The 14,941-nt window shown below is 41.7% G+C and overlaps 1 pseudogene; it reads left to right on the top strand.

Annotated features, from left to right (window-relative positions):
• Positions 1-822: 822 nt before the first annotated feature.
• LOC102306589 overlaps positions 823-14,941 on the top strand; it is a 17,883-nt pseudogene continuing 3,764 nt past the window's right edge.

Here is a 14,941-nt window from a genome sequence, read left to right as displayed (position 1 = left end):
GCAACTTTTGGCATTCCCTGGAATTTTTCTTCACATCCTGGAATTTACACATCCTGGGAAAAAAAATCAGCTCTTTTATATTTGACCCAGAGCTGTTCCTAGCTGAATAAAATCCAAATGTAATTACTTACACACCAAAATACACTGAGGGAATCATTGTTTTAATATAAAGGATTTAATCTGGCTGTAGGTATTTCAAAATAATCAAGATGGACAAAGATCTAATTGAATTTGATGGACAAAAATAACCCAATGGCACATCAGTGGTTTCAGTTTAGGGTGCCATACTAATCCTAATGTACACACACAGATAAAGTAATAACTGCTTAACAGCAGAGACATGGTGGAATGAAACTGGAGGGGTGGAAATCAAGAGGGATCGGGGAAGATAACTAAAATAATGGGCTGAGAAAAGGAGACGGTTTTGATGGCTTTGCAGGGAAACCCAAAATGGACCAAGGCAGACTAAAGAATTCCCAAATCCACATTCCCAGGGCCAAAAGGCACACACCTATAGTGCTCCTGAGCTTATCTGTACATCCTGCACTGGTGAGTACCTGAGTCAAACACTAGCTCTTGTTGGATCAACATCTACTATCCTTTCTCTCACTCCAATTAACAACTCTGCTTTCTTTAAACTGCCAGTCTGTCTCTGATGAAGTCAGTGGGTGAGCAGGCTAATCGGTCACTAGGTTGCGTATGTTAGCGGCAGCAAGCAAGCCTGGTGTCTATAAAGGCGATTGCAGGGATGATGTGGACCCCCTGGAGGGCTAGATGTCATGAATAAACCACATGAAATCAAACGCCCCTGCTGGGTCAAAGATGACGGACGACATTCTTATTGTTATCGTCTTCTCTAACCAGACGGTGAAAGTGAGGCAGGATGATGTCCAGCAGATGAAACGGCCTAAGTTCTACCAAGCCAGTGACATCGCTGATCACATGTTCCTCAACGAAGCCGCGTCTCGGAAAACCTTCACCGCCACTATGTCAGCGCAAGGATCTACATAAGCAAGCTTCACAGCACTGAGTAATCCACAGCACCATTAAAAAGCAGTCAAACCATAGAAAAAAAGCAGTATAGGAACAGAAAAGCCTTTTGTAACTTAGAGAATTTTATTACGTTTGGTTTTCAATGTGTTATTCAATATGTTTCCCATCAATCATAATCAATCATAAAGATTATTCACTGCGCAGAGAATTAATCACGCCATGTGGTTGATGCATACCCCCCCCCCCCCCCCCCCCCCTCTTTTCTGTTCTTTTGCCATAATGGTTATGCAAGCTTAAAATGATTTAAGATTATTCATACAACTGATGATTTATTTGATGACAAACTATAATTTATCACATTTAACATTAAATCTACATGTGTAGCTTTGTACTACTTCTTCAGTTAGTAAAAGTCTGAAACCTTCCAGAATGCCTAGAAGGGGTAACACCATGTAATCCTCAAGTTAATAAATTGTAACCTTGTAATTAATCAAACTTCATTAACAAACAGTGAAATTGTATCTTATAATCTTTGTTTATCTTTAGTAAAAATGACAGCTTGTGATGACAATGCAAAACAATTTTTACATTATGTGTTAGTTATTATTGGTTATAATTCCGATCAGTCGTTAGCCCGTCCTGTTTATTTGTGGTGCAGTGCTCCATAAATCTGTGTGGATTTGAGGATAAGGGCCAAAAGGCATATTTATGCTTTACAAAGTCCGTAATAAGCTCAACTTCAGATGTAACTTCATTAAAAAAAGATTCAAACAATATTCATGTATGCTTTACAAATAATTTATTATTCATTTGACATTTGTTATAATAGTTTTTTCATGTTTACAACCAAATAATAACCAATTAGTAAACACGATTGTTTGTGATGTATTATTTGTGAACTATAAAATCCTCCTACTATTAATAAGAATAATAAGGATTTAATTTAAGAATTGTAAGACGTGACAACTTCTTTTCCCCCATAAACTAGCCGATGCCCATCTGCATCTGCCTCGCAAGTTTCAGTATACATTATTTTCATTTTTATTCAATTCAATTTTATTTATACAGCGCCAACTCAGAACAACAGTTGCCTCAAGGCGCTTTATATTGTAAGGTAGACCCTACAATAATACATACTGAGAAAAACCCAACAATCATATGACCCCGTATGAGCAAGCACTTTGGCGACAGTGGGAAGGAAAAACTCCCTTTTAACAGGAAGAAACCTCCGACAAAACCAGACTCAGGGAGGGGCGGGGCCATTTGCTGCGACTGGTTGGGGTGAGAGAAGGAAGACAGGATAAAGACATGCTGTGGAAGAGAGCCAGAGATTAATAACAAGTATGATTCAATGCAGAGAGGTCTATTAACACATAGTGAGTGAGAAAGGTGACTGGAAAGGAAAAACGTTTATGTTTATCCCAGTAAAACTTAAAAAAATAAAAAAAATTCAAATTTTTTGTAAATGGGTTGTCTATTGAACCCCTTGACGAAAGAAACAAACAAAAAAAAGCATTAAATACTAGTTTCCATATATGATTATTAATTTGTGTCATATTTGCTAAATCTGGCATTTCATTTGCAATGTACTGCTTAAAAATAAATTGTGCAATTATGATGATACATTGATGATTTAGAATTATCAAAAGTATACAAAAACCTCATGTATCATATCTGATACATGAGGTTTTACATACAGGAGGTTGAATTACACTCAAAGTGTAACATTTATTTTTTAACACAATACAGGAAATAGCATCAACATGTAAAGGTGCCACAAAGTTGAAAAACTTTCCATCATGTTTTAACATCATTGACCGAGCATCCTTAAACCTTTAAACCCACGTCTGGACATGCACACGCCTCTTCTGTGTGACAGTCAATCCATATAAATGGCTTCCTATCTATGGAGCTAAACTGGCCCAAATATACAAGGGGACGAAACGCAATTAAGTTCCTCCTCATCGTTTCTCCATTCCTGACAGAGCAGAAGCGTGCAAGTGGCCTGTCGTTACGCAGTTGTATGTTTTAAGACGGCAGTTGCTGGAGGTGTGTAATCAGTGTGCCGTGTGATGATTTGTTAGGGGAGTAGGAAAAGGTTTTGTGGCATCGGGACAGCTGTCTGTGTTGTTCACAGTGCTGACGGAGGGAAATCAGCAGCAATTACTCTCCTCTCTCACACTCACTCTGTTTGTCTGCCCCCTTTCATGTCCTGTCATCGCAGAGCGCGAGCACCAGTCTATGCTGATCACGTGAGGATAACACGCGTGTTCCTGTTTCCGACTTTGAGCTCCCTGCAAAATCATGTACACCGTGTAATCACACCGTTCTTTTGATCTCTGGTCCTTTCCTATCAGTGGGGAATCTGGTGCAGGCAGGACTGAAAACACTAAGGTTATCCAGTACTTTGCCAGTTTTGGAGCGTCCGGGAGCAAAGCCTCAGACTCCAAGGCTCAAATAATGGGCATTTGAATGTTGCTGCTTCCAGGGCTCAGTGGAGGACCAGATCATACAGGCCAACCCAGTGTTGGAGGCATTTGGTAAACCCATCAGGAACAACAATTTCTTGCACTTTGCAGGGATCAGATTTTAAATAATCAGATAAACTATTAATGTCTCGCATGAAATGAAATAGAAAAATTGTTTCCGAATATGTGCGTCTGTTTTCCTTCTAAGGAAAGTTCATCCTCATCCACAGCTAAGCCGGCTGGCGCTGACACTGACACTGAGACCTGTGAGTGGATGTTACTCTTGCATTACTTCTGATCAGGCTTGTCAGTGTCAGGGGGCCTTGTTAAAAATAACACGCCTTGCTTTTTATGTGCCGTCGTCCGTGACATGAAGATGTCACGCCGTGACAAAACATCAAGTGAGAAATGAAAATAATTTGGATAAATGGGCCCTTATGAATTGCGTTTGTCTTGGTGCTAGATCTGCTCGAAAAATCAAGACTGATTTCCCAGCAGGCTGCCGAGAGAGGATCTCACATATTCTACCAGCTCCTCTCTGGAACGAAGCCAGAGCTCAGAGGTAAAGCAGATAAATCTGCAGTGGATGGAATTAAAATGACTGAATGTGAAACGACAGACTGGGGAAAAAAACATGTTTTAATAATGTCATATGCTGCATGCTAATATGCAAGAAAATGAATAAATAACAATTTAAAATTCAACGTTTTAAAAACTAAAACACTTGTAGCGGTTTTAAAAGCAAAGGCTTGGTTTGTGTGGATATATGCAGTTTTACTCTTAGGAGATTATTAATCCTATTAGGCCAAGATCCAGCAATTCATTCTTGTCCTCTGTAGTAGACATGAGTCTACATGACTTCTACATGACATCAATCATCATTAATTCATGCTGTACTGCCAAGAGGAGATCCTGGAGGTTTCAAAATGACGGGCAGTGCAGCTTCCACATTTTACAGCAGCAAGGGAAGTTAAGTGATACAGTGTTTGCAAATATTATGTTTCTATTGCTAAAAATCGAATTGTTTCTTCTACATGTGACTCCAAACATCAATTTCAGAAATATACAGAAATTATAACGCTTTCAAAACAAAGCTTTTAATCTTTGTTCTTTAAGTGTTCTTTCACTGTTTTCTCTGTGTGATTGTAGGGTCTTTACCTTACAACATAAAGCAAATTCAGGCACCTGTTGCTGTGATTTGGCTCCATATAAATAAAGTTTAATTGAACAGTGGACAGCAGGACTTACTAACTCCCATGTCCGTGCTTCAGAAGGCAGAGGTTTGAATGAGGAACAAAGGGTTTTAGTCAGAGCTGTAGAAGGGGAGTCAGACTTCTTGCTGTCAGGGGATGAGGCGGAGGAGGGCCAGACATTAGAGCGGGAAGGTGAAAGCTCAGAGGACGACATACCAGCTTTCAAGGAGCCTGAGCGGGGACAAACTGACAACGCTCGCCGCTCATTATAGATAAAAAGCATCGTGTAAGATAGGGCTCTGACGTTTTTTCACATTGCAATGTGTAGAAGTGGAACACACACACATACAATAAAATAAAAGTTTGGTTTCTTAAACTATTTGCTTTGCTGATTTATATAATTAATATATTTCCCAAAGGTGCTCTAAACTCCAGCTCTTCTTTCCATATCAGTTCTGTTTCAAACCTCCTAAAATTGGGTTTAAAAAAAGTTTACAATATGAAAAATTAAAAGTGGGACATTGTTGCCCACAACCACCAAAACTGGAGGCTCTTTGATTACATCAAACAGTTAATAAGCAACCAGGTTTTTTTGGGGGGGGAAATGAGTCACAGCACATAAAACTACAAGAAGGTGCTGCTATCTGAAGGCATCTTTAAAACTGAAAGCATTTTTTAGCATGTGTATGTTCACAGTATGACTTGGACATCCTCCATCCAGACCCAAGTCAAGTACCCTAGCTTACACAATATATTGGATTCCTGGTGTCACGTTTTTGTCCCTGCGCAGGCTTCTCAAAAGCTGGTATGTCCTTCTCTGAGCTCACACCTTCCTGCTCTGATGTTTGGCCCTCCTCCACCCCATCCCCTGACAGCAATAAGTCTGACTCACCTTCCACAACTCTGAGTAAAATCTTTCCGCCTCACTCAGCCTTCTGTCACATCATGCACAATCACTGTTGTGATTGTGCACGGTGAGGTGACATAACAGCACAGCTTTAGGTGCCTGTTAGCTGCTGAATGCAGTTTGACCAAAAAGCTTGACTAAGAGAAGTTCTTTTTAAACAGGGTTTTTGTGTTGAAATGTGTTTCTTTCATTTTTAATTTCCACAGTTTTAATGCTCATAAAATAAAAAGGAATGTTACCAGAAAAAAAATGAAAATATTATTACGTTAAATCATTTTGGGATATCATGAAGGACAGACTATCCCTGGGTCTCAGAGATATGTTCTTGTGGCTACTCTCTGTTTTCCCAAGGGGTCATGGTGGTGAATTTATCCACATGTTTGAGTTGACAGATTTTGCACCAGTTGCCCTTGTGACACAACATACATTTATCCAGGCGTAAGACCAGCAAAAAGAATACACTATCTTGTGATTTGTTCCTCTTCTTGGTCTCAAACCAGGGGTCTTTTGTGTGTTAGTCAAATGTGTTAGTCATTACACTGCCGAGCCACCAAATCTATTTTAATAGGATCCGTTTTTTAAGCTTTCTAGAGTCCCAGTTTTGAAAAAGTGCCACCTGAATTACTGATTCCCAACACGAAAACTTGCAGGAGATACCAGTGCAGCTGTAAGGTAGCAAGTGGAGAGTTCGAGGTGTAGCTCAGCTAATTCAGTGGAATAAATTTTAAATGAATTTTAAATGCATTTACTTCAATAAGTTGTAACTTTAGTAAATGAAAAGTAGTCAGCAAGCAAGTGAGTAGACTGCTGACTCAGAAACGTAACATGGTTGGAGTAATGTTAATTATGTTAGCTTTAAGACTCAGGGAGCTAAAAGAAAATAGCGAAACCCACCAAAAGCAGTAGATTAAAGGTTGAAACTAAAAGTAAAGCAATACACGATTGAATAATTAAATGTGAAGGGAGACAGCGAAGAATGCGTATCAATATGTGAAACCGCTACAAAGCTCTGGATAAACAGTTCCAAATAGTGGCTTAACACAAATTTAATATGTCTGAGAAATACTAAAATACAAGTATACTTCAGCAGTTCAGATGGATGTAGCCAATGTGACACCATCTGTTGATTTGTGGACTCGTATTTTACATTTTGAACCAGTAACTTTACTTGGAACCAGAAGTCACCATGTTTGGCCAAGTGGGTCTAGCGCTATCTAGCTAGCAAACCTCATGAAAAGGCAAAACCACTGTTTGTAGCTTTTACTTATTAAAAGACTGAAAAATTGCAGTTTCATTCACCAAACCTGGAGGACAAATGTCTTAGGGGCAGTTACAACAGGGTATTTACTTATCAGTTAAGAAAAAGCAGCTAGTCTTGGCTACCTGCACCCAATGCTCATGCTAACAGAACCCCAAAGTGGACTTGTGTGGCTGGCTGAAACTGAACCAAGCAAATGTATAAACCTTACTACACTATGGACCCATTTATTTAACTATCGTGTAATTGCATTAAAAACTCAAAAAGGCAAATAAAGCACCAGTTAGTGGTCTAATTTATCTGTCACGAAGGACTGCAGACAGCTAGTAGCTAGCCTCCTTGTTTTTATATACCTGCTGATCAAAGTAACCGCACCCCTAATGTTAAACTTTAATTAAAGGATTTTTTTTGTAGCAGGCCATAAACAGTTTTATTTCTATTTTTTTGGTACAGTTAAACGTATTTGGGTGTGCTGATGAGTTTAAGTTTGTTTTTTGAGTCTAAAGGACATACTTTAAGAAATCAATATTTTATCAAATCTTGTAGTGTAGTAACTGTGGTGTCTCTTTTCATTATAACAAAAAGGTAAAGTATCATTACCTTACCCGAAACAGTATGGGTGTGTCAGGGAGTCACTCTGGTGGACAACGTGGACGGCGGCGAGGAGCTGCTGCTCACTGATGTGCGCTCACTCCTGTGCTCACACTGAAAGCTTTTATCTTTCATTCAGAGTTTGTATATAACATTTGATTATGCAAACGTACTGGACTGTTGATGGTGCTGTTGCCTCTTTTTGTACAGCTTTATTGTGATACTTTGTTCCCAGTACGCTCTGTTCTCTCTGCTTGTGTGTCCACGGGAGGCCTTCGGTGTCCCGGGCTTCACTCCTGAGGAGAAGATGACCGTGTACAAACTGACCGGAAGCGTAATTCACTTTGGAAACATGAAGTTCAAACAGAAACCCAGAGAGGAGCAGGCTGATGTGTCTCCACTGAGGGTAGAGAAAGTTTACCTCCCTCTCTCAAGTCTACCCCAGTTCTTCTCTTTTTAGCTCTCTCCTTCTCCTAAAACATGCCCTTCCATTTTGACATACAACCAAATATTTTTTCATCCACTGCATATTGTTTTTTTTTGCTTCCATTAATCACAGTCTTGGCAGCAACCTATTTTTCAGCTGTGTAATTAGATCCTTGTCCTCTCTCTCCTCTAAAGTGGCTGACAAAGTTGCCCACCTCATGGCCATCAACTCCGGGGAGCTGCAGAAGGGCATAACACGCCCCCGCGTCAAGGTTGGCAATGAGTTTGTGACCAAAGCTATGAGATCACTTCAGTACTAAAGGTCCTTGTGATTACTTATTTAACAAAGGTGCCGATGGACTCATTCACATTTTAAAGATCATCCAATTTGAGCTTGAATTTTCAAGTCAGAACCAAGACCAGTGTGTGTACTCCATCGATGCTCTGGCAAAAGCCACCTATGACCGCATGTTCAAGTGGATGGTGACCCGCATTAATAAGACACTGGACACCGAGATGCAGCGGCAGTTCTTCACAGGAGTGCTGGACGATGCTGGGTTTGAAATCTTTTGAAATCTTTGAGGTAAGCTTTAAGCAGAGTGGTCTCGATCAGAAGCTACAATATGCTACTTCCTCTTGTCATGCTCTGTGCTTTGTCTCCAGTTCAACAGCTTTGAGCAGCTGTGCATCATCTTCACCAACAAGAAGCTGCAGCAGTTCTTTAACCACCACATGGAGCAGGAAGAGTACAAGTAGGAGGGTCTTTGTCGACTTTGGCCTGGACCTGTTGCAGAGGGTAACACAAACATACTCTCAGAAACGCTGTGTGCACTCACGGGGCATTATTTCCACCTTAATGTATTTTATCCCCCCCTCCAGCCTATTGGGATTTTATCCGTCTTGGAGGAGCAGTGTGCGTTTCCAAAAGCAACAGATGTAACTTTCACAGCAGCTCTGTATGAAAACCACCTGGGCAAGTCCTCCAGCTTCCTCAAGCCAGAAGGGGGGAAGAAATTGGCCAAGGCCCACTGATGCACTATGGCGGCACTGCAAGTACTTCTTAAGAGATTACTGGCTGGTAAATACACAAATGGCTCCAAACATGTGTATGTGATGGAATAAAGTTATTTCAAAATGCTTCTGTCAATGAAATCAATGCTAATGTGTGACTTTAAGCTGTTTTTACTTCTCATAGGTGGGCTACAATATAACAGCGTGGCTGGATAAGAACAAAGACCCCCTGAGTGAGACAGAGGTGGGACTCTTCCAGAAGTCGTCAATGCCCTTGCTGGCCCTTCTCTTCAAAGAAAAGGACACTTCCGGAGGATCCAAGAAACAGAAAAAAGGGTCTTCCTTCAAAACCGTCTCCAAATTCTACAGAGCAACTCACACAGCCACAGGAACAAATACACATCTGCAGGTACTGCACGATACCCATAAAGTAACAGAGGGTAAAAAAGGACTTAAGGACAATACAAGACGTAAAATTCAAGAAATAAGAACAATGCAAATGTCATAGATTGCTCATAGTCTACCTTTAACATAGTCTACCTTTAACTACTTATGAACAACATAAAGTGTAAAGTGTGCATGTTAGTCCCTATAGGGAAATAGTTCCTCTGCATTTAACCCATTCACCCAGTGAAGCAGTGGGCAGCCACCAGTGTAGCGCCCGGGGAGCAGTGTGTAGGGACGGTACCTTGCTCAGGGGTACCTCAGGGTAGCCGTTCAGTGGAGTCGAACCCCCGACCTTCCGATCATGGGGCCACCACTCTACCTACTGAGCTATTCCTGCCCCACAACATAAGTTGTTTCTTGTAAAACAAAGGGGGGCCCAGCAAAAAAAGTTTGGGAACCACTGTCATAGACATTGGTGAATAATTTTAGTTTCCAAATCTGATCTTGGTATTCGTGATTTCATTCTTTATTGTTTGTGTTTCAAAGGTGTGACAGACAGTCTTCTCATCCTGCACCAGCATGCCTGTAGTGGGGTGTTAGAGGGAAAGGATTTCCTAACCCAGAGTTCAAACCAAGGTCTAACTACATCTGTATTTATCCCAATCATTCTAGTGTATATACACATACACAATGTAACTAGAGTTTAGTTAGTTCGATCCCAACAGAGCACTTCAATCTTGGACTCTTTACCTTAAAATAAGATAAGATAAGATGACTCTTTATTGTCATTGCACAGTCATACATAGTACAGTAGTACAATGAAATTGGAAAACTGTCCTATGTCGGCACTACATATAACACAACACGACACGATATGACACATCACATCACAACGCAACAAACAACACAACACAGTATATTAACTTAGTATAAAAAAGAAGAATAAGTGTATGTGTATTGCACACTGTTATTATTGCACATTAATTATTATTGCACCTTGTTATAAATATAAATATTATTATTGTTATTATTTTAAACATTGTTACCTCCCCCCTAAAAAAGTCCAGGGAGGTAGCCAGTCAGGTCAGCTATTTCATTGATCAGGGCTATATACACAGAGCCTCAAGTCCTCAAGTCATGCGCGGCTCAGCTGGCTGGAGTGTTCACGCACATCTTCAACCTTTCCCTCTCTCTGTCTGTAGTCCCAGCCTGCTTCAAAATGGCCACCATCGTCCCTGTACCCAAATCCTCCACCATCTCCTCATTGAACGACTGGCGACCTGTAGCCCTGACCCCCATCGTAAGCAAATGCTTCGAGAAGCTGGTCAGGGACTTCATCTGCTCTGCACTACCCGACTCACTGGACCCTCTACAGTTCGCATACCGCCACAACAGGTCCACTGATGATGCCATAGCCCTGACACTACACACTGCCCTGTCACACCTGGAGAAGAGAGACACGTATGTGAGAATGCTGTTTGTAGATTACAGCTCAGCATTCAATACCATCGTTCCCTCGAAGCTGGACAGGAAACTGCAGGATCTAGGACTGAGCAGCTCCCTCTGCAGCTGGATCCTTAGCTTCCTGTCTGACAGACGCCAAGTGGTCAGACTGGGCAGCATCACCTCATCCCCCATCACACTGAACACTGGTGCTCCACAGGGGTGTGTACTGAGCCCTCTCCTGTACTCACTCTACACCTACGACTGCACAGCCACTAACAACTCCAACATCATTGTGAAGTTTGCGGACGACACTACAGTGGTGGGTCTTATCACCAATCGGTGATGAGACGGCTTACAGGGAGGAGGTCAGCGCCCTGACCCACTGGTGTCAAGACAACCATCTCACCCTCAACGTCGCAAAGACAAAGGAGTTGATAGTGGACTTCCGGAGGTGCAGAGAAGTACACACCCCCATCACCATCAACGGCGCTGCTGTGGAGAGAGTGAGCAGCTTCCGGTTCCTTGGAGTACATCTGGCTGAGGATCTTACGTGGTCAGTACACACAAACAAAACAGTGAAGAAGGCGCAGCAGCGCCTCTTCTTTCTCAGGAGACTGAAAAGATTCGGCATGAGCCCCCGCATCCTCAGGACCTTCTATCACTGTGCCATTGAGAGCATCCTCACTGGATGCATCACCACCTGGTATGGCAACAGCACCGCCTACAACTGCAAAGCTCTCCAGCGAGTAGTGCGGTGCTCTGAACGGATAATTGGAGGTGAGCTTCCCTCCCTCCAAGACATCTACAGGAAGCGCTGCCTGAGGAAAGCGGGGAGGATCATCAAGGACTCCAGTCACCCCAGCCATAAACTGTTCAGACTACTTCCATCAGGAAGGAGGTTCTGCAGCATCCGGTCCCGTACCAGCAGACTGAGAGACAGCTTCTTCCACCAGGCCATCAGACTGCTGAACACGTCATAGACACCTCAGCTTCACTACTGGAACTTTAACATTATGCACTCCATACTGTACAGTAATCGCCACTGTTTTGCACATGTCTCAACTCTGTATATTTTTATATATTTTATTTATTGTTTACTCTATTTAATCTGTAAAATATGTGTACACACACACACACACACACACACACACACACACACACACACACACACACACACACACACACACACACACACACACACACACACACACAGAAAAACATTTAGTATACACATCCAGAAAATTTTTTTGCATATACTATTATATATTGTACATATATTTATTAGTTTCAGATGTAGCCATTCGTATTTTGCCTGTTTATGTTATTGTATTTTGCACAACTCTGTTGCTTGTGAAGCTCGCACACAAGAATTTCACTCACATGTCTGTACCAATGTACCTGCACATGTGATGTGACAATAAAAGCGATTTGATTTGATTTGATCGCTATTGCCCTGTTGTAAAAGATGTCCTTAGTCATTTGTTCGGGACCTCAGCAGCCTGAACCTCCTGCCAGACAGGCAGCAGCTTAAACACCCGGTGTCCTGGGTGTGTGCAGTCCCGTAGGATGCTGCGTGCCCTCTTGAGACAGCGAGTGCTGTACAGGTCCTTCAGGGAGGGAAGAGGATGTCCAATGATTTTTTGGGCCATTTGATGACCCTCTGGAGTGCCTTTCTGTGTGCTGTGGTGCAGCTGGAGAACCACACACCGATGCAATATGTCAGCACACTTTCAATGGAGCAGCGGTAGAAGACGGTCAGCAGCTCCTTCTTCAGGTCCATTTTTCTGAGGATTCTCAGAAAGTGGAGACCGCTGTTGGGCCTTCTTTAAGACCAGCAGAGGTGTTAGAGCTCCATTGGAGGTATATAAAGTGCCTTGCGGTGAAAGTTGTTGTGATTTGGCACTATATGAATAAAATAAAGCAATCATTTGAGTGTGATCATATTTTTTGTTACTCTTTTCCCTCTCTGGTCTTCTCTGTACTATGTCCAGGTACTATATCCTCAACACCCACATCATCCTCAAGGGACTTGCTGACAACAAGAAGGCCTCTGAGCTCATCCTAAATTCCATCGGCCTAGATAACATGGAGCCACTCCAAGGTACACCACTATTACAAAGACCCAGAAGAATGAAACAAGCACACCTGCATTATGATTAACAGAGTGGTGAACACATGATGTGTACGTTGTATGAATCAAGTTTATTAAAAGGTAAAGTTTGTCATAATTTGCTACAATATTCCTTCGCTTCAATAAAATCATACATTGTCTAAATTTTCTTATGATTTAAATCTTCAAAAAGTACAAGTGATGATTATGACTGTTAAATACTATCTACTATTGGCATCTGGTACAGATATAGTATAGTATATAATATTGTAGTACTAGTATAATACTGTCTGTAATATGTTCAAAACTGTTTATCTAAAGACTGACCATAGGTCTTCTTTTTTTCTATCATTTCCTTTTTTCTTTGTCTTTCTTTTTTCCATCTTTTGCTTGTCCGTGTTTTCCTCCCATCCTGCCAGGATTCTTTTTCCATGCGGGCATCCTGGCAAAGCTGGAGGACATGCGTGATGAGCGGCTGGCAAAGATCATAACCATGCTGCAGGCTCAGCTTAGAGGATTTCTGATGAGGATTGAGTTTAAGAAGATGCTGGATTGACCCTCAGTGTGTGGATCTGTTTGTATATGCGTGCATGCACAGTACTGTAGCTGTTTTGGTTGTTCTTTCTGCATTTATGTGGCGCGTGTTATGTAGAATTGCACTGATGGGTATCCAGCACAATGTGAGGAAGTTCCTCCAGTTACGCTGCTGGGGGAAGTGGAAACTCTACACTAAGGTCAAATTTTGAAATTACTCCTCTTGACAAATGATTAATTATCATCATCATATTTTCATCATCATATTTCTTGCTTTGTGCCGGCAGGTGAAGCCCCTGCTGATGGTCAGATGTCAGGAAGAGACCTTCAAAGCTAAGGAGGAGCTGAGGGTGGCAGTGGAGAAGGTGAAGGGACTGGAGAGCTAGATTAAAGATCTGGAAAGAAAGCTTGTCACTCTGTCACAAGAGAAGAATGACCTTGCCCTGTCATTGGCTGCAGTAAGTAGATCATTATGTCTACACACAGCACTGCTTAGCAGATGTTTCTGTGCATTTAAGCTATATTTAGAGTCCTGCAAATTAAATTTCTGTAGTATATTGGAAATCTTTTTTCTGCAAAGTAGCACAGTAAAACAACCAATACAATAAAAGGCTGATGCCTTTGTTGTTTCTTTAGTGTAAAGGATGCTTATGAGCCAATGTTTGTGCTTCCCATGTGTTACCGTTACATCAGGATAATACATATTATATATCTTTAAATCGCTTTGTTTCTCTTGTGCCTTTGTCTCTCTGCAGGAGCAGGACACAGTGGGTGATGCAGAGGAGCGCTGCACACGGCTGATGCCCCAGAAGGTCCAGCTGGAGGAGACTGTGCAGGTAATTTGCAATACAGGATCTGTACTGTGTTACAGACGTCTTTAGCATCTACCAGTAGAGCTCAGTGGAGGCCATTTGGTATAATCTGCAGTAATACAGCAGCAAACAGGATAAAGGGGATTTTTTTTGTCAGTAATAATAACTTGGATCGCCAGTATATGTGAATATAAATGGAGTAAAATTTAATGTTGGGATAACTAGCAAAATGGCCTTGTGTATGTTTAGCACATACACAAGGTCGAATACTCATTAAATGAGGTCATTATTATTTAGAGCATTTCATTTCTTGGAATCCACAAAAAGTCTTTTTTTTTTTCTTTTTCTTTTTCTTTTTTACAAACAATTGTGAGTTTAGGATCTAAATGAGCGCCTGGAGGAAGAAGAAGGCAACACAGCGTCTCTTCACAACCAGAGAAGGCAGCTGGAGGGGAAACTGCATAAGCTGAGGAGAGACCTGGACTCCCTGGAGTCTACACTGGCCAAGACTGAGAAGGAGAAACAGGTTAAGGGCACAGGGAACAGGAGTGTAGCAGCTGATGAGATGTAGCTCATTTGCATTTTCTGTGCCTGCAGACATTTGGACAAATAACCACAAAACCAGGAGATTTGATGCAGAATTTGAAGGTTATGACTAAATGCTGGTGACCTGTCCAGAGTGTACCCTGCCACTTGACGAATGGGAACTGGCATATGAAAAGTGAGAGAGGGGACAAGAGTGCTCTCTCTCTCTCTCTCACACACACACACACACACACACACACACACACACACACACACACAC

The sequence above is a fragment of the Haplochromis burtoni genome, unplaced genomic scaffold, assembly GCF_018398535.1.
Source record: "Haplochromis burtoni strain Fernald_Lab_line unplaced genomic scaffold, NCSU_Asbu1 Contig_464, whole genome shotgun sequence".
In the NCBI taxonomy this organism is placed as follows: domain Eukaryota; kingdom Metazoa; phylum Chordata; class Actinopteri; order Cichliformes; family Cichlidae; genus Haplochromis; species Haplochromis burtoni.
This window is presented reverse-complemented; position numbering and strand designations above follow the sequence as displayed.